This window comes from Phoxinus phoxinus, assembly GCF_949152265.1.
Source record: "Phoxinus phoxinus genome assembly, chromosome: 17".
In the NCBI taxonomy this organism is placed as follows: Eukaryota; Metazoa; Chordata; class Actinopteri; order Cypriniformes; family Leuciscidae; genus Phoxinus; species Phoxinus phoxinus.
Genome location: NC_136892.1, coordinates 33331951 through 33352705, shown reverse-complemented (window position 1 = coordinate 33352705; position 20755 = coordinate 33331951). Strand labels below are relative to the sequence as shown.

Sequence of the window (20755 nt, the reverse complement as noted above, 5' to 3'; positions counted from 1 at the left end):
TAATAAACCTTATTTCACTATCTGATATAATGTTAATTTACCGACCTATTGAAGTATTAATATCTGTTTTGTACCATTGTAATACACTGACAACCACCAATCACAGCGGAGATGAGTCACATGATCAATCAAAGCTCATCACAAGCAGCTTTTCCACACTGAGAAAGTTAAGATCGATATAATGACAGTGTCATTCACACACACACACTAAACAACATCATCATGGTAACACACATGAAAATTAAAAAATGCAATAAACATTCATTTAACAACATTAAATGTAACATAAAATCCTAATGTACATACCTGAGAAATTGATAAAAATGACAAAAACTAAGAAAACTATGAAGAAACAGTTATTTCAATAAAAATACATCAAATGTCAAGTGTCACGCAGGGAAATTTAAATTTTTTTCACTGTAAATTCTACAATGAGTTGTTGTAAAAGACTGGTTTCCATGATCGCATCATCAAAAACGTAATTGTTCGGTAAAATTTATTTGGTCTTTTCACTTATTCGGCCGAACACCGAAAGTGCTTTTTTTTACATTTTCGGCCGAATAATTTTGGTTGCCGAACATTCGGTGCATCCCTAGTTCTTCAGTGTGAGCCTCTGAGGGAGTTCTCATAGTGTAACAGCGCAGCATTTCTGGGTTGTACGCAGGCCCGGATCTACCGTACGGGCAATCTGGGCACATGCCCAGGGGCCCTAGCGCAGAGTGGGGCCCTCCGTGATGTGAGTTTTTTTTTGTGCTACATAAAAATAGTTTACACAAGGCTTGCCCGCGATCTTGATAATCAAAACATGAAATCGGCGGCAGGCTTTGCTCCGTCTTGTTATAACCAGCGCGTTCTTCATTCTTCAGCGCACGTCAGAAACAGAGGATAGGGTGTGTGTGTGTCTTCAACTGAGCCTCATTGGTCTGTCCCTGTACAATATTATAGATCTGCCTTAAAGGTGGACGATGATGAAATTGTTTTTTTGTATTATTTTCATGTTATCACTGTGAAGCTGCTTTGATACAATCTGTATTGTAAAAAGCGCTATATAAATAAAGGTGATTAAAGGCCATTTTTAACTGAAAATAGGCCTATGTAACGTGATTCATGTAATGTAGTAATTAGTTTTCTGTTATTGTCAGTGCTTAATTTGTAAAGTGGGAGGTCCCGGAGCACATGGATCAGGTGGATCCGGCGACTCAAAACGTGGGTTGGAGGTAAAGGAACAAAAAAATAATAATAATTACACTGCCTAGTGCTTCTCAAATTTTTTTTCAATAATGTAGCCTACCCCCCAATCATGTTTTTTTTTTTTTCCAGCCAAGTACCCCCCTGACCGACCCCAATCATTTGAGATAGTGCCATCACTATGAGATTTATTAAACAAATGAAAAACATTTGCAATAATAAACAATGTATCATTACCGATAACTGATCATGCAGTTTAATTACCCCTTGACTGGCCCCAGACATGTTTGACATAAACCAAAAAATTTTATTAAAATCGTTTATTTTTTCTACATATTTTATTAAATACAGAAATATCACAAATGTCAACCTCAAACTTGTCATTTTTTAGTCAAGCTCGCATCAGGTTAGTCAAGCTCGCATCAGTGACTCTCAGCTGATCCACATCTACCTATAGGAATACGACACTATCACCGTATACATTTATATTCTCCTTCAAACAATGTAAAAAATGAGCATAAAACACTTTAAAACTACACACAATTGATTTGAACTGTTTACATAAATTAGTTTGTAAGATACACTCATTCATCGGGCGCAAGGAGCAGCTAGTGTGCCAAAACCTCTGCGTCCGTGTACTTCTCTAGTCGTGCAGGCATGACGTTGCGCGTGTGCGTGTGTGAGAATGTGCTTGCATTTGTAAATGTGCGTTTGTATGTGTGTGTAAAAGAGTAATAAATTATAAAATATAAAATGACGAAGCAATGATAAAAAAGACAATAACGAAAGTAAAACGCATCAGAGTAGCTATCAGGTAGCAATGGGAGTCAAATGTCGCAGCTTGTGACGTCACAACATGCGACACATCCTGGGGTCATAGTGCATGAACGTGTATGAGCGTATGGGAAAACGTGACTATCAATCGCAGATCTATAGAACATGTGTGCAAAGGACATGCAATGCGTTTTAGTGTTTTTTGTTGAAAACGCATATTATGCAATTTGTGCAGACTCAGTAGAGGGTGAAAACAACGCAACAGGAGCATGTTGGAGGCTTGATCGGAACGTGTAACGTCTCTGGTTTTGTGTGCAAAAATAATTATTGAGCTAGCCATTTGGTTATTAAGTGACACGCAAACGGGAGCGCCGACGGTCTTAAAGGGTTAAGTTTTGCTTTGTAGAAAGCCTTTCTTTAAAATGAATTTTGTTTTGTATAAATTGTATCTTAATTTTAATAAATGTTTCATCAACCAATTGCATGTATTTAATAAATAAAAAGCAAATATAGCAGGTAATAACCGTGAAATGGAGGCGCCGGCGCGCCGCGTTCGCTTGCATTGCATTGTTAACTGGAGCGCATCTCATCATAAATGAATGAAACTCAGCGTAGACCTATGCCTCATACATTAGCATTAAATATCTTTGCTGCATCCTTTCTAGAACAGACGAGGGCTTTCTCGAGCATTGCATCGTCCATAGACCGCTAAACAATCAGCGGATGGTGGGCGGGTGCGGCTTTGAAAATTGAATGTCAAAAAACGTTGGTGCGGATGATGAATTTTGTGATGCGGTTGCGGATGAAATAATACCCCATCCGCGCATCTCTATCGATAACAACATTGAACATTTTTTAATTTAGGCGATTCATTTTCCATTGTGACAGGAGGTGCTGGATCGAATAAAAAAGGTTCCGGATCCAACATCGGAGGTGCCGGAACATGTTCTGGCGCTTATCGGTTCTGCTCGTTGCAAATGTGTCATGACATCACACACGCGCTGCGTTGTTTTGATTCAGAACGCGGCAAACATGGCAGAGGCAGAAGTTCGACGCAGAAGTATTATGATGCCTTTAACAGGACGCCACGTTGCTTTCCGACCAGCCATCGCGTGCCGTCTCACACACATTCACTCGCACACATACATACATACACACTTACTCACTAGCGCTCACGCACACACTCTCGCGCTCACACACGCACACACAAACGCACACATGCTCACTCACACACACACTCACTTTGAGAAGTAGCTCAGCTATTCTTTTAGATTTGTTCTGAGGTTGCTACATTTAATTTGTGTATATGTGCTCTATGTTGTGTCTTATGATCAGATATTAAAGCGAGTTAATACAAACAAACAAATTTGTACTTATTCCCTCACCCAATGAGAATCGAAAAGAGAATCGATAAGAGAATCAATAAGGAATCGGATCGATAAGCAATATCGCATAATGGAATCGGAATGGTTAAATCCTTATCAATTCCCATCTCTAATTGAGACGTGGTCTGGGAACCACATGTTCATTTTCTCGTATTTGAGGCGTGGTTTACGAATGCCCAGAGCCGTGTATTTGGCGCTACGAATGTCTATCAAATGCGCCTGTACGTAGCTCATAGCCAATCGTTTCAATTATACCAGATGACGTATGTCGAGCGACAGAAATTCAACGAGGAAGAAGACGATGGGTCACAGATTTATGTGTGCACGATGGTGTTCAGCGACTATTGCCGTTTGTGCAAGACAAACATGAGGGTAGAAGGTAAATCTGCAGTGCACATGTTGATATAAACAAACTGCTTCAGTGTGTCGCATAGACGTCGTCATCGTCTTGCTGCTCCCTCCCCGTTCTGTGATTGGTCCCCTCGCTTAAGCGAAAATCTGATCCATGGTATCCAGGTTGCTTAGCAGCTTGAATAAAATCGCGCTGCGCGCAAGGCAGCATGGCGAAAACCCAGGCTAAGGCACAATAGTAATAATGAATGTACATATTAAGAATTAATATAATACAATTTGTAGCCTTCAGTAGATTAAAAAAAGCTCAGCTTTAGGAGTGGAAGAGACAGGGCAGGATAAAGAGACTGAGAGAAAAAGAAAGAGTGAGATGAGGAGAGAGCAGGTATTGACAGATAATCTACTGCCCGCTGATATGGTTTTAAAGCTGTTTCTTATCCTTTTTTTGGCCGGCAAACGTCTTGAAATGCACATCGGAGAAATAAACATTTCCTCAAGGGGAGCTCTCAGTGATGATGATGATGATGACGATGATGATGAAGATGATGATGATGATGTTCAGGTCTTAAGCTGCTGATGGATGTCAGTGATGATGATGATGATGAAGATGATGATGATGATGACAGATGATAAAGATGAAGATGATGATGTTCAGGTCTTCAGCTGCTGATGGATGATGAAGATGATGATGAAGATGTTGTGTGTTCTTGAGAACATGATGAAGGGTTTGAAGAGAATCTCTCCTCAGTTTTGACATCAGAATCAGACTTTACAGGCCCGTCTGGATCACAGGAGACTAAAAATCACAATATATTGAGTTTATGGGATATTGTTCTCCATCACAACAATCACAAGCTTCAATAATCAAAAGTGTAGAAAGTCTGAAGAGTCAGTTTGAAGATCTACTCACTTAATAGTTTTGGGTTAAAATAACCCCAATAAGTAACCCAACCATGGGTTGGTATAGCACTTTCATAACTGTGGGTTATTTGTAAATAACAACAAGACAAAAATGTGATGAAGGATTAAAGTTCAATAATGATCAAATACTCACAGTCTGGCTTTATTGGCTCGAAACTGCTCGATCTAACACTGCTCTGTCCTCTTTCCTCTCGTGATTCTCTGGTTTGTCTCTCATTCCTGTCCTCCATTTTTCTCTCAGTCTTCTTGTTTTCTGCTGATCTTTGATTTCTGATGATCTTCTTTTGCATCTGTTCAATCACACACACAGAGTTTCATTAAAGCGATATAACATCATATCACGAGATATCAGATCAACTCCTGATCAACATCTGCATGAGCTCAGTGTTATTACAACATCTCACATTAACACTGCAATATCCATGATAATCAATGATGATGATAAAAACATATGTGATTTTGTCAGGATTCCTGATTGGATATAAAACTGGTTATCATCATAATATAAATACAGTGGCTGAACTGATGCTACAGATTCAATTATGTTATGGTTTTAAAATGTTGTTTGTCATTAAAGCCTTTCACGTACCGTACACACTGCATGTAAATTCGGTTGTCAATTCACCTTTTAGTGCTTAATCCTGTACACACACTGTAGTGTGTACAAAACAAACTCAACAACTAGTTGTATATTACGTACGACAAGAGATGTGAGAGATGATAGAAATATATCTTACAAATGGGTATTTTAAAGCGCATTAGAGATTTATCTCTCGTCATGTGTGATGCAAGCGTACGAGCGTTTAGGTGTGCGTTACATCAAGTCAGGACAGGTGAACTCATGCTATAGAGGCTCAGAGTCTAACGCCCGTTTCACACATACTCCGTTTGCAGTGCGTGTGCGGTACTGGAGCAGCACGCGCTATAGCGCTTTCACATATGCTGCGTTTGCAGTGCGCTACTGATACGCAGTTTCTGTGTGTCACAAAATAAAAAATGGGTAAGTAAGTTTGATTTTAAATCCAAACTTTAACTTTGACATTGTTACAGACATTGAAACAGTATGAAAATTAATTTTAATCATTGTGATACTTTGTTTTACGTAGTTCGAGTTGTTGGCAGAAGAAAAGCTATATCGCGCTATATCTGTAGGCTAACTGGGGGATGGCGCCGATGAGTTGGCAGCCTGTAGCGTGCAGCTGTGTGTAGCATTGTGTTTTTAAGTGTTTGTTTTGTTTTAAAGTGCTTTTAAGTATTTTTAATTTTTATTTATTTATTTATTATTATTAGCGTCGGATTCATGAGGACAAATTAATTAATTGATTGTTGATATGGACTTGATATCGGAAAAGTTTATGCGGGCAGAGGACTGTAACAGCCGAGAGACACCTGCTTTTGTATAAAGTTCACCCGGCGAGAACTACTAGACCTGGTACCAGGTTCAAAATTCGGGATTAAACATGATATCCCGAAGGAAATATTACGGAGGAGACACCGCGGAATTAGAGCTGGGGTGAAGAGAAATAAGAAGGTTAGAGAAAGAGTGTGGAAAGAAACCTTTAAACCAGCCCTACCATCTATCACCATGGGAAATATTTGCTGTTTGACTAACAAGCTCGAAGAACTAGAGACTCTTGTCAGGAGCCAGAAAATGTACCGGGAGAGCAGTCTTATATGTCTGTCCGAGTCGTGGCTGACGGACAATATCCCTGATCTCTTGAACAGCTTTACCGGCTTCAGGACGATACGAGCGGATAGGAACGCCGAATTGAGCGGTAAGCATAAAGGAGGGGGGCTTATTTTGCTCATTAATAACAAGTGGTGTAATCCCAATCATGCTACTATTAAAGAACATATATGTAACAAGGACATTGAACTACTGGCAGTTAGCTTAAGACCTTATTACCTGCCGAGGGAGTTCACTGTGGTGATCGCCGTTGTTGTTTATATCCCTCCATCTGCCAATGCGGAAGTGGCCTGTGACATAGTGCATTCTGTTGTCGCGCGACTCCAGGCGAAGTACACAGACGCGTTCATTTTTCTTTCTGGTGATTATAACCATGTATCCCTTTCTAAGACCCTGCCCACATTTAAGCAGTTTGTTGATTGTACAACACGGGGAGATAAGATCTTGGACCTCTTGTATGCTAATGTGAAAAACGCATACAAATGTGTTGCACTGCCCCCTCTTGGCCGATCTGACCATGATATGGTACATCTTTCTCCCTCCTACACGCCAGTTTGTTAAGAGGCAGCCTGTCATTAACAGAACACTAAAATACTGGTCTCCTGAGAGAGAAGAAGCCCTAATGTGCTGTTTTGAAGCAACATGCTGGGATGTTTTCTGTGAGGACTATGGGGATGACATTGATGGATTAACAGAATGCATCACCCATTATATTAAATTCTGCAATGATGACATCATGCCCTCTAGAGAAATTCGCTGAGTGGTATTCTTACATACCTGTTTAACCTAAGTCTGCACCTACAAAAGGTCCCGAAACTGTGGAAAACATCTTGTTTGATTCCAATTCCAAAGAAGAGAAATCCATCTAACCATAACGATTACAGACCTGTAGCACTCACCTCACATATCATGAAGACGTTCGAGAGACAGGTCCTTTCTTACATCAAGGCCTGTATGTCAAATTACGTGGATCCGTTGCAGTTTGCATACTAGTCCAACATGGGTGTGGATGATGCCCTTATTTACATGCTACAAAGAACTTATGCACATCTGGACACTCCTGATGCATCTGTGAGGTTCACATTTTTTTACTTCTCAAGCGCCTTCAATACGATTCAGCCCCGACTGTTGTGTGAGAAGATGAGGAGGATGCAGCTGGATTCATCATTGGTCCAGTGGTGTATGAACTATTTATCCAGTAGACCACAGTACGTGCGTCTGCAGAATAGTGTCTCCAATACTATTCTGAGTAATACGGGGGTGCCGCAAGGAACCGTGCTGGCTCCGTTACTGTTCACTATCTATACAGCAGACTTCCAGTACAATAGTGGCACTTGCTTCCTCCAGAAATTTTTAGACGATACGGTCGTTGTTGGCCTAATTAAAGGAGGTGAGGAGGAGGAGTACAGGAGAACTATTAAGGAGTTTGTGGGTTGGAGCGACCACAGCCATCTTCAACTTAACATCTCAAAAACAAAGGAGATGGTTGTGGATTTTAGGAGGAGGAAGAAGACACCGTTAATCCCAATCACCATCCAGGGCAGTGAAGTGGAGATGGTCTCCAGTCACAGATATCTCGGTGTACAGCTTGATGATAAGCTGGACTGGAAGAGCCACATGGAGACAGTGTATAAGAAGGGTCAAACCGACTTTATTTTCTAAGAAGGCTGAGGTCATTTAACATCTGCCGTCCTCTACTGTGTAACGTCTATCAGACAGTGGTGGCAAGTGCTCTGTTCTTTGCTGTGGTGTGCTGGGGAGAGGGTGCTCACGTGGGAGATCTAAATCGAGTCAACAAATTGATAAAGAAAGCAGGCTCGGTTGTGGGGACTGAATTTGATATGATCCAGCACGTGGCGGAGAAAAGAATACTCTCTAAACTAAAATCAATCATGGACAATTCCTTACATCCAATCCATGCTCTTGGGGTGATCAACAAGAGCACCTTCAGCCAAAGATTGATTGCACCAAAGTGCAAGGCTGAACGTACCAGGAAGTCCTTTGTACCAGCGGCCATCAGAATGTTTAATGTGTTATGAATATTCACATGTTACTGAATATTCTATATTAATTTTTGTTATTGAATATTCTGTACTGAATATGCATCTGTTACTGAATATTCTATATATGTATTATTATTATTATTATTATTTTTTTTTTTTTTTTTCTCTGAGTGTTAAAGCTGCCGTGACAATATAATTTCCTGCAAAGGATCAATAAAGTATCAACAAACAAACAAACAAACAAAGCCACTGATCTACATTAAAACGAGTATTTTTCCTCTGTTATGAATAAGGCTGGCTGTAGCACCAAAAAGTTAAACATTTTGATTTACAATTACATAGTCAAAATTAATTAACTACATAACTATAACAAACTTATAATTACACCCTGTTTAACTTCTGTATATTCAAAAATAAAACTATGTAATATGATTTACTTATGAATTCAGATATAGGCTACAACTACATTTCTGATGTTCATTTACATTTAATAAATTCGCATGACATGAAGGTTGAATGTGACGATAAACAAAATAAATACAAAGGGCAACACAGTACATATTCATGTTTAAATAGAACAACATGCAGCAATAATATATATTTATATTCTCGTTTAAAACCAATAATCATATAAATAACTTTTTGTGTTCATTAGTCAACTAAAGGCCTATAAACATCGCACTTGAAATAAACATTTTAAAACTTACCATCGACACCAATACCCGAGGAAATTGCTTCCTTTGCCTTTTCTTTGGCATTTAAATCTTTATACAACATATCCTGTGGATCATACAGAATTGTGTATTTTTCCACCTCCACATTGAGACGATTGTCATCCATGTCACTGTCACCTTGTTTTTGAGTTACTTTTCTCTCCACCAGCCTCTCACGTGATTGTCTGCTGTGATGCTAGTGCCCCCCTCCCCTCCCCCATATCATGTATTTCTTGACGGGGAAAAGTCATATCTGATCGCATTTTGCAACTCTTGGGACTATACTGATTTTTTAAATTATTTCTTGATCCTGTAATTTAGTAAATGTAGAACACATTAACTGTAATTATGAGTATATGATCAAATTATTACAGTTTCTTGTCAATCTATGTTTATTTCAATGTGAACAATACGCTGCAGTGCGGTGCAGCACAGCAGAAAATAGACTCTGTGCGTAAACGATCGCTGCACTGCTGTATACGCACCGCAACTGGAAGGGATTGCCGGACCGCATCCGTGTGCAGTGTGAAAGCTCTAACCTATTAACATGTTTTTTTTCTCTCATCGTTTATCCCCTGCCGAACGTAATTATGACATTAGTAACAGAGAGTTGTTGGCCGTCAAGTTAGCGTTGGAGGAGTGGCGTCATTGGTTAGATGGGTCGGGGGTACCTTTTATCGTTTGGACCGATCATAAGAACCTTGAATATATTAGATCTTACAAAAGACTTAACTCCAGGCAGGCACGGTTGGCCCATTTTTTTCCGGACGTTTTGACATTACTCTCTCATACCGCCCGGGTTCCAAAAACATCAAACCTGATTCCTTATCTCATATTTTTGATCCATCCGAACGCCCGGTTACTCCCGAGTACATTTTACCAGAGAAAGTAGTTATCTCCACACTCATATAGAAGGTCGAATCGAGGGTCAAGACGGCCCTAGAAGGTAACGCCTCCGCCCTGTTGCCCACCGAATCGGTTGTTTGTTCCGGAGGGGCTACGGTCCGACGTCATTCGATGGGGTCATTGCTCCAACATGGCTTGTCATCCAGGAGTAAGTCGCACTAGTCACTTAGTAAAGCAACGGTTTTGGTGGCCATTAATGGCTCGCGATATTCACGATTTTGTTTTGGCTTGCTCGGTTTGTGCCGTTGGTAAGTAGTCTAACCGACCTCCTGATGAGTTACTTCGACCGCTGTCTGTCTCTTCGAGACCCTGGTCCCACATTGCGCTAGATTTTGTCACCGCCCTCCCTCCCTCTAAGGGCATGACGGTTGTTTTAACCGTAGTGGACCGGTTCTCGATGGCGGCACATTTCATTCCCTTGCCCAAATTACCCTCAGGCAAGGGGACAGCGGTTACTGTAATTGATCCCGTCTTTCGGTTACACGGCCTCCCGATGGACGTGGTTTCTGACAGGGGTTCTCAGTTTGTGTCCAGATTCTGGCAAGAGTTTTGTAGATTATTAGGAGCTACAGTCAGTCTGTCTTCGGGTTATCATCCCCAGAGCAATCGTCAGTCCGAGCGAGCCAACCAGGATTTGGAGAGAATGTTGCGATATTTGGATTCCAAGAATCCTTCATCCTGGAGCCAACAACTTTCTATGGTTGAGTACGCCCATAACTCGTTACCAGTGTCATCCACGGGCCTCTCTCCGTTTAAGTGTAGCTTAGGGTACCAGCCACCTATTTTTCCGAGCCTGGAATCCGAAGTTGCGGTCTCCTCCGCTCACGCCTTTATCCAGAGGTGTCACCGTACTTGGACTGGACCTCGCAAGACTCTACTCCAGGTAGGGGCGCGCACTAAGGCTAAAGCCGTTCGCCACCGGTCTAGGCCACCCGTATACGTCGCTGGTCAAAAAGTGTGGCTTTCTACTAAGAACATTCCTCTCCGATCCGTTTCTAATAAACTTGCTCCCAAATTTATTGGCCCGTTTACTATCACCAAGATCATTAGTCCAGTGACAGTCCACCTCAACCTTCCTCCAGCGTACAGGAGAATTCACCCTGCCTTTCATGTTTCTAAAATAAAACCCGTGTTTCATTCTCATCTTAACCCGCCTGCCCCGGTTCCTCCACCAATGCGACTCGTAGATGGGGAACCTACATATTCGGTACATCGTATTCTGGACTCGAGACGGAGGGGACTCGGATTCCAGTATTTGGTGGACTGGGAGGGTTACGGTCCGGAGGAGAGAAGTTTGTTACCTGCTCGAGACATCCTGGATCACTCCCTCATCGATGACTACAATCGGCAGGTAGGGTCGTCTGGGAATGCCAGGAGGCATTCCTAGGGGGAGGGTACTGTCACGGTTGGTAGATCCGCTGTCTCATTCTAGTCTCGTGTGTTTGTGTGTGTGGGGGTGTGTCTCGTTACGTTCATTGTTTCGAGTGGGCAGCTGAATGTCATCTCGCAGCCTATTTTATGCCTTCTCTCCCGTCTCATGTTGTCAGATTGTATCCCGTCCTCGTGCCTGTTCCTTCGTGTTTCCTGTGTACTGGACTCTGGATTACTTCACTTCTGATCTCACCGCGGATTCACCATCACCTTCACTCTGCACCTTGGATTTGCCTGTCTCAGTCCCTGCGTCACGCTCTCCTGCTGGCTGTGTTTCCTGATCATCGGCTCCCCCTGGAGAGGTTACCACCTTCAGCGCTGGAACTATTATTGCATCGATCTGTCCTTACCCTTGAGTATTTGCTTCCGTCCAGTTTATCGTTACAATAGTATAGGCTATATAGGGGTCAGGACAGGTGAACTCATACTATAGAGGCTCAGAGTCTCTTTCTTCAGGTTCAGGATAGGTGCAGTAAAAGGTTAAAATAAACCCTGTTTCAGGCTGCTATCAGTACATTAAAAACGTTGTCAAATTAGCTTTTTTTTTGCTGTTTTTGACCATAGATGGTCAAGATGTTGTAAAATATAGCAAATAACAATTTTCCTGGATCAGAATTGTATAGAAAAATTTGTCCATTTGTCTCTGTAAGTTGGTTACATCAAAAGTTATGCCACTTTATCACATATTTAGATTTTTCGGGTTTGGTGCAAAGGGTTAAAAATAAAGCATTTGGACATTATTTCAGCTTGGTACCCAATTTAATCTTAAATAGACACTTGATTGATAGAGAAATAACAGGTTGTGGAAAAAAAATCAACCTATGCACTTGAGAAAACGAAAAAAATAGCTGATCCTCTACAAATTTTTGGCCCTTTTTTGCTATTTTTATCAGAAAATAACCATTCCATTAAATTCCCGGGGTCAGAATTATTCCCGGGGTCAGAATTATATGGGAAAATGTGTTCATTTGTCTCTGTATGTTGTTTACTTCAAATGTTATGCCACTTTCTATATAATTTTTTACTTTTTCGGGTTCCGGTCGGGTGCAGCAAAGGGTTAAAAATTAAGCCTTTGGGACATTATTTCAGCTTGGTACCTGAAAGATTTTGAAAATAGACACTTTAAGGATTTAAAAATCTCAGCTGGCATAAAAAAAAGCCGGGGGGTGCGTGTGGACCCCTATATCCATCTAGACTAACAAGCCTTGGAACTTATTTCATGGTTTGCGTTCTCGAGACACCGAGCGCGATTATTGTGATTATTGTGAGCGCGACCGTGTGTCTTCTGTTTGAACGTGTTGGTTTGTCTGTTTGGTGCAAGCACATGGCTTCCTGCATGTTTCCCTGTGCCATGTGCTCGGCTGTCTGTGTAGCCATCTTGTTATCTGTTTATTGGTTAGTTTTTTTACCTGCTCTCCCCTGTTACCTGCCTTGCTGCTTCCCTATTTCTTCTCCTTGTGTTTGCTGTCCTGTGCTGGATCGTCATTTTTGGTCATGGTATGTGTTGCCAAATCGTTGACTTGTGCGTCCCTTCATGTTTTCCCGGCGTCCAGTCTGTTCGGTTCTGTTTTCCCTCTCGGGGTAGTTTTTGTTGTTTGTTTTATTTTATTATTTAATAAGGAAATTAAACCCAAACCTGCATTTGAGTCCTCGCACCACCGTATCGTGAAAAAGGCAAGGCAAGTGTATTTATTTCATACACTGGCAATTCAAAGTGCTTTACAGAAAGGAATTAAAATCACAAAATAAAAGCAAGGAAAATGAAAACCGTTATAAAAGAAATTGAAAGAGATAGGCTATATATAGATAAACTTCTCATCTGGCAAAACACCGGTGTATCATCTTTTTCCCAACTCCCAGTTTTACTCTGAGATTTTCCCATGGTGATTATTACTGTGATTACTGTTTCTTTGGCGTTCTTTTAGCGCCTAATAAATCTATCGGATGTCTCCGATTGACCCGATTTCCCCCTGAAATCGGACAAGATGAGCTCTATGATAAAAAGTAGCTTATATGTCGTTATCTTTCAACTTTATTAAAGGACACATTTCAATTGATACAAAAAGCCTTTAAAAATTGATTTTGGTGACCCAATAAATAATATACTCTTAAAAAGGTCTGAGGGACTCAAATCATACCGGTTTTGTGCAATGACTAATTTAGTGTTTTATTTTATTTTATTTGATGTCACCCCATTGAAGCACCGCTGCTGAACACCGAGCTTGAAAAATATTTTTCTTTGTGTGACAGTGAGTTGCCTGCCCTTTTCTCACTCCTCCCCTGAGTCCCTCGTCGTTTGTCCTGATCGTTTGGATATTGAAAGGATTGCCCATCACATTGGATTGCTTACCTGTCGTGGAGCTTGGAAGTCATAATTGAAACACCTGTAAGTCCTCACACAGACCGCAATCACGGAAAGCTGGTGGGTACACTTTCATATATTTCTGCTGATGGAATTGGAAAAAGGTGGACTGTCGAAATTGAAATGAAAGACTGTTTCAGTGTTGTTGCTTCATAAAAGTGAAAGTGCTGTGTTGTGCGTGCTGTTGGTTGCCTCTGCATTAGTAAAGTTAATTGTGCTGTTGTCATTGAGCGCTTTGAACTTGACGAGCTTAATGCATAAAGATGAGTGCAGAGGAAGAAACCTTGCTCGATAGAGCCAAAATTGCTTCTGTGGCTACAGATGAAAATTATATTTCTGATAAGTCTAGTGTTGCTGTTGATGACTCGGGGAAACGCATAAAAAAATTAACAGCTAAGGGATTTACAATGTTGTTCGAAAATCTGCAAAAAAATCGGAAATCCAAATTTATGCAATCTAATACAATTAGGCAGAGGATTAATGAGGTTCTTTTTGGGAAAAGAACACCTCAAACTGTGATTGATGTGAAGAAATGTCTAAACACTTTGTGCAATGTGGCAATGTGGCTTTAGAAATTCAAACTACTTTGCTGGAAATGCCTATGCCAGATCCTGAACACGACAAACAACAACATTGGCTTGCACAGAAAAAAAGAGGAAATTAATACATTTGAGAATGATGTGAAGAAATGTTTGGCCAATGCTGCTGCAAAAAATTATGACGAGAATCTTGATGTGATGTCTATAATAAATTCTGACATAAGGCCCGAAGATAGTATATCCAATGTTTCAAGAAAGGGTCAAAACATAAAGATCTCTCTTCTGTCCATTCAAAGGCTTCCAATATTATTTCTGTACGTTTAAAGGCAAAGGCTGAAAGGGCCGCACTTTTACAGTCTGCAGCTGCTTTGAGAAAAATGCATGACATTGACGCTGAAGAAGAAGCCCTTCAAATGGAAAAGGCAAAGCTGAAAAGGAAAAAAGGAACAGCTAGAGGTTGAGGCCAAGTTGGCTGCTGCTACGGCTAGATTGTCTTTGTTTGAAAATGTGCGTGGTGATGAAGATGTGGACGAGTATGAAGAGGATAATGGACAGGATGCCATGAATGCCTGTCTTCATGCTCATTTGAAATCACAAACATCAAGTTATTCGAACACAAACCCTGTCTTGTAACTTCCTAAAACTGTCTCTTTCCAACAGGACCATTCCCTGCCATTGGCTGTACGGCCTAAGGGAAGGCCGCACATTCCACAAGCCAAGGTCTGATAACTCTTTGGGCCCTTTTGTAACGATCTGAAACGCAAGTGTCAAAACGCAAAGCGCAAGTAACTTTGTGGGCGAATCCCGCAAATCTAAAATGTGTTGGTCTGAAGTCGCTTCATTATTCATAGATGTGGTTTGGGCGTAACGTGAAATAAACCAATCAGAGCGTCCTCTCACATTCCCTTTAAGAGCCGGCGCGCTTGTTCCATGGCGGATTGCTATTATAACGGCGGATTGATATTATAACGGCGGATTGATATTATAACGGCGGATTGATATTATAACGGCGGATTGATATTATAACGGCGGATTTGCCAGCGCACGCCAGGAGCGGTTCACAGCCGAGGAGACCGACGTTCTCGTCAGGGCCGTAAAACACAGAGAAGTGACATTGTATGAGGATGATGGGAGAAACCACACAAATTAGCTTCGGTTAAACAGGCGTATAATTTGGGCAAATGTGTAGCCTAATCTAGATTTTCTTTTTTAATCTAGATAGATTTTTTTCACATCTTCATGGACACAACAATGATTTCCCTCGTGTGTTAATATTTTTCCTTGTAATAATGTATGATTCGCAAAAATGAAAATTGCTGCGTCTGTTTATACTGTATTAGAGAATCAAAGTGTGTGTGTTGTTCACACGCCACATAATGGCCAAGCACGCGCCCTTAAAATAGCATATGACTAACGCGCGGCGCCGCTGTCTTTAGACTGGGTTTCTCCTGGTCAGTGGCGGAGTTGTTTTCTGAAACTGCAGAATATCACCAGGGAGCGTTTGCGCCGGAACACACTCCTCTTTACACTGAACCGCCCCCCCCGAGCGCTAGTTCATTCCCTAATTTACCGACGTGCGTCTGTGGAGGGAAGTCCGCTGTGCGCGGGTGCAGAATAGCAATGATACATGCGTCGTACAAAGTCAATTGCGCTGGGTGCAAGATAGGGCCCTATGTCTTCAGTGTCACATGCACCATCTTCTCACAGGTCTGAAGCACGGGGGAACGTCCTTGGAAACAGACCCACCAATGTTGCACCAATAGGACTTCAGCCGTTGATCTCACAAGGGAGTCGTCTACCCACATGCATGAGTCTGAAGTGCAGGGAAACGGATCCAGACTCACCAACGCTTTAACAGCAGGATTTCAGCCACTGACCTCACAAGGGAGTACACGTATGAAATCACAGTCGCATCATCATTCCTCTCTCGACAATGTTCAACACCCTACTTTGTATGACCTTATGCAACAGCAAACTAACATCATCGTTCAGCTGGTTCAGAACCAAGCCTTAGCCTCTCTTCCGCCACGAGCTATCCCAGAGTTTGATGGTGATCCACTTTAGTATGCTGCCTTCATTAGAGCTTTCGAGCAAGCTATTGAAAGGAAAACTACAGATAAACAAGAATGTCTTTATTACCTTGAGCAACATACCAGAGGGCAGCCAAGTGAACTGGTTCGGAGTTGCTAAAACATGGCTCCTGAGAGAGCAAAGAATATATTGAAAGAATACTTTGGAAATTAAATAAAATTTTCCGTAGCTTATATGGAGTGATGTGATGTGGCCTACGATGAGGGTTGATGACATTAATGCTCTGCAGTCTTTTTCAATCTTTTTTACCCTCTGGGGACCAAGGTGTTTTTGGGGCCCTTGGGATGTTTCGAAATGCCCTGACATTTGTGCTTTTTTCAGTTATTTATAAACATGTTAATGGCGAAGGTGTAAATTCACTCTATATAGCACAAACGGGGCTACCATAATATGTGAGCAACATGCATGTACATGTTTGTATTTTTAAGAGAATAATGTTTATGCGTGGTTATAGAAAAAAAGAAAAATGAAAGTTGCTGAAATGAGACCACAAAACGCATACTAAATATGTGTTCCGAAGACTTTTGACTAATGGATGTTGTCGCTTCGAGTTCTGGCTTCAAAATGATGTGAAAAACATCCTGCCTAATCGTTCACATAAAACAATACATTGATTTAAACTTTGTAAGACAGTTTTTTGTCAGAAGAGGTTTATGCAGGAGTGGTAATGGCCCATCAATATTAATGAGATTCAGACCCGGGGTGTGACAGACACTCCCCCAATGGCCCATCAGCCTGAACAAAGAGATTCAAAGGTTTTGTTTTTCAATCTGTTTTATTGTAATTCCTCTATGTGGAGGAACTAAATGTTCAACTGAAGACACAAGTGAACATTACATGCCTGGCATTTCCAAGGTGTGTCCTGCCTTTTACCAAGCTGTCCTTTGCAAAGCACACAGATCTTGCGAGCAACTGTGCAAAAAGGAATATTTCGCAAAACTGCAATGGAAACAGTTTTTGCGCATTTACAGTCACCTGACTTATACTGTCACTGACGCGGTGTGTTTGGGGTCCGTGTACGCAAATAATAATAATAATTATCATCATTATTATAACATTTATTAGGCTACATATTTAGAGACGCTTTTATCCAAAAAAGGAACAAAGCAATTCGTCAAATAAGCAAATAAACACAAGATTTTGACGCATATCCAAGGGTTTGCGTGGAGCGCGCACTGCATGGCACGGAGGCGCGCGCGCGAACACTTGCATTTTCCTATCAACAGTGGAAACAACTTAAAATACTCTTATCATTTCTGAGTTACAGATCATTTTCAAACGCGTTTCAAAATGGAGTTCATTGACAGAGAGAGTGCAGAACTCGCATCATGTTCATTTTTCTTTATTTGGCAAAAAGCAAAACACTTTATTTTGATTGAGTATACAGAAAAAAAAATCGGTTCGATCGATTGATGTATAACACGAAAATGAAAGATCAAAATTAACAGAGCATTTAGAGTTTATTTTGCATTGCTAAAAAAAAAAACATGAGCAAAACGCGGGGGCGCGTTTTTGGTCCCCAGAAGGTTAAGGGACTGTTGCAATGTCATGGAAGATTTACAGCATATGGAGGAGTTGAACGTGCCATCCAATCTTCGCCTGATAATGATGAAGTTGCCATATAAACTGAGGGAAAAATGGAGGTCTGACACCTGGGAGCTGCAGGAGCGCCGTGGTTACAGAGCTATGTTCCCAGACTTTGTGGCCTTCATTGAGCGTCAGGTAAAGATTCTGTCTGATCCTCTCTTTGGTGACCTACGGTACGCCACCAGACCCTTCCTTTAAACCCAAGAGTAGACATACCGGAAGAGGCCAAGCTACTGTTGCTGCCATCAATACTGCCTCAGGATCAACCACATCAGCAGCTTGGCACCAACAGCGCAGAGGGCCAGCTTCACAAAAGAATGATGAAGAGTCATGCTGTGTGTGTAAGAGCCAGCATTCAGTGGAGAAGTGTTCACAGCTTGATGAGATGACACACCGGGAGAAACTGGAGGCTTTGAAAGTTGGCAGAGTGTGTTTCAGCTGTCTGAGGAGAGGTCATATGAGCAGGGAATGTGACAAGCCTTTGACATGTGATATATGTAAACACAAACATCCAACTATCCTACACATCGAATCTAAAACGCAGGAAGTGTCACTCCATAATGCATCTGTGTCATTGGAGACATGTGGCCATACTGGGGCCGGAAGTGATGAATGTATTCTCTCTATTGTGCCTGTACAGGTGAAGGCCAAGTCCAGGAGCACGATTATGAACACCTATGCCTTTCTAGACCCTGGGAGTTTAGCTTCTTTCTGTACCCAACATCTCATGAGAAATCTGAATCTTTCAGGAGTCAAGACTAGCATTCTTCTTCGTACTCTTGGCCAAGAGAGGTCTGTAGACACATTCTTGCTTAGTGGTCTCGAGGTTTCTGGCTTGAATGAAGAAAACTTCCTGGACTTACCCGAAGTCTACACTCAGAGGACCATGCCTGTGAGCAGAAATAACATTCTCACTCAACAGGACCTAGAAGGATGGAAATACCTCGAAGGCATTACAGTTCCCAGTTTTGAGGCAGAGGTGGAATTGCTGATAGGCACCAATGCGCCGAAGCGCATGGAACCATGGGAAATAATAAATAGCCAAGGCGAAGGACCATATGCTGTCAGGACTCTACTGGGGTGGGTCATGATTTCTGTGTGCCTTGCTTCATGCAGATCCTTTCTGTGTGCCTTGCTTCATGCAGGTCCTTTCTGTGTGCCTTGCTTCATTCAGGTCCTTTCTGTGTGCCTTGCTTCATTCAGGTCCTTTCTGTGTGCCTTGCTTCATTCAGGTCCTTTCTGTGTGCCTTGCTTCATTCAGGTCCTTTCTGTGTGCCTTGCTTCATGCAGGTCTGTGATTTGTTTTACTGGCCATGTGCTTGTGTTTTTTGTCATCTTTGGTGTGTGCTCATGGCTTGTCATGCATGTTTCCTTGTGCCATGTGCTCTCCAGTCAATTTTCTTACCACACATCTTGTTACCTGATTATTGGTTAATTTGCCCTACCTGTCCTCATTACCTGCACTTTACAATGATGTCGGGGTCTCTCCTCATCCACCACCAGTGTGAGCATCCACTGGGATGATGGACGGCAGCCACAGTACAACAGCGCCAGTGCGCTACACACACACACACACGCCACGCCAGTATCAGTAAAGGCGGGAGTACACAGTGCAATTTTTGCTGTTTTACGAGTTCGCAGATGATCGCTTGGAAATCGGTGATGCTCGCATGGTCGTGGTTTGCAGGGTGTGAGAAGAATTACGAGCACACTTGAACGAACAATAACACACACATTTATGCCAAAATGTCAGTTTTTTTCAAGTATCCTCAAGAGCAGTCTTAAATGAGTTAAATAAAGTCTTAAAATGAACGTAAAGAGTTTTGAGCGAGTCGTGTGCGAGATCCTGTCAGAATCTGCAGATCCAGTGACAGCAGCCAATAAAGCTTTCTATCAGATTAATTAATCAGTACAAAACAGGGACAATTACTCTCTGCTCTTGACTAAATAACTTTTGTAGTTTTAATAAGGATTTTAATAAGGATTAGTATATTTAATTTATGATATATGCAATCAATGCAGGCTGTTTGATAACTTTATTCAATTATCTATATGTGTTACAATTGATATATGTGTACATGTATGTTGCCTATATGTATATATATATTGACTGATATTAGTCTACTCACAGTCTGATGTTTTTTCACTTCTGCTGCTCCGTCTAACAAACTTAACATTGTTTCCACTCTTTGTATCTTGTGTTTCTTCCTGATTTACATCAAATGTAAAATATGAAAGGAATATATGGACAAATGATGATTAAACTGTGTTACAATATTACAAACATTCAATAAATCACAAGTGGCAGCAATTCAATATAGCTGAAAAATGTAGCTGTAAAATTTCTGAAAATAGCAAATAATCCAGTCATCCACATGAAGATAAAGCTCCCTTTAGGAAAGATGAGAAATGAAATGTGTTTAGAAACTTGTTTCTCACCCGTGAGAAGAAGAGATGTAGAATAATCCAGAGTTTATTAAATCACACGGAAGGAATGTAATTCAAATAGTCATGAGCAGATAATTCAGTCTTACTCAACACTTCCTGATTTGGATTTACTTTCTTTTTATGCAGGAAGTCTGATAGTTTAACTGCCATATTGGGTAGCAGTTGTTTCGATGCATGTTTTAAAACTAGCTCTCGAGCGATACATGAAACATGTATTGTTACGCTTATTCTTTGTACAATATCTTATTCCTGTTTGAGTGTAAGAAGAAGTTCCTCAGATCAGGGCTCAAACATGATGAGATGAGAAAGTTCTCAATGTGATATCACTTCCTAAAGCTTCTTCTCACTGACTATATATATATATAAACT

At 41.2% G+C, this 20755-nt stretch overlaps 1 long non-coding RNA gene across 1 annotated transcript; it reads right to left on the bottom strand.

Moving 5' to 3' along the window:
• Positions 1–1500: 1500 nt before the first annotated feature.
• Positions 1501–20474, bottom strand: LOC306985004. The gene is made up of 4 exons (XR_013794722.1): positions 20378–20474; positions 20068–20146; positions 4753–4909; positions 1501–4494 (listed from the first exon to the last, which is right to left on the bottom strand). It is a non-coding gene; the product is annotated as an uncharacterized lncRNA (long non-coding RNA).
• Between the last annotated feature and the right edge of the window lie 281 nt (positions 20475–20755).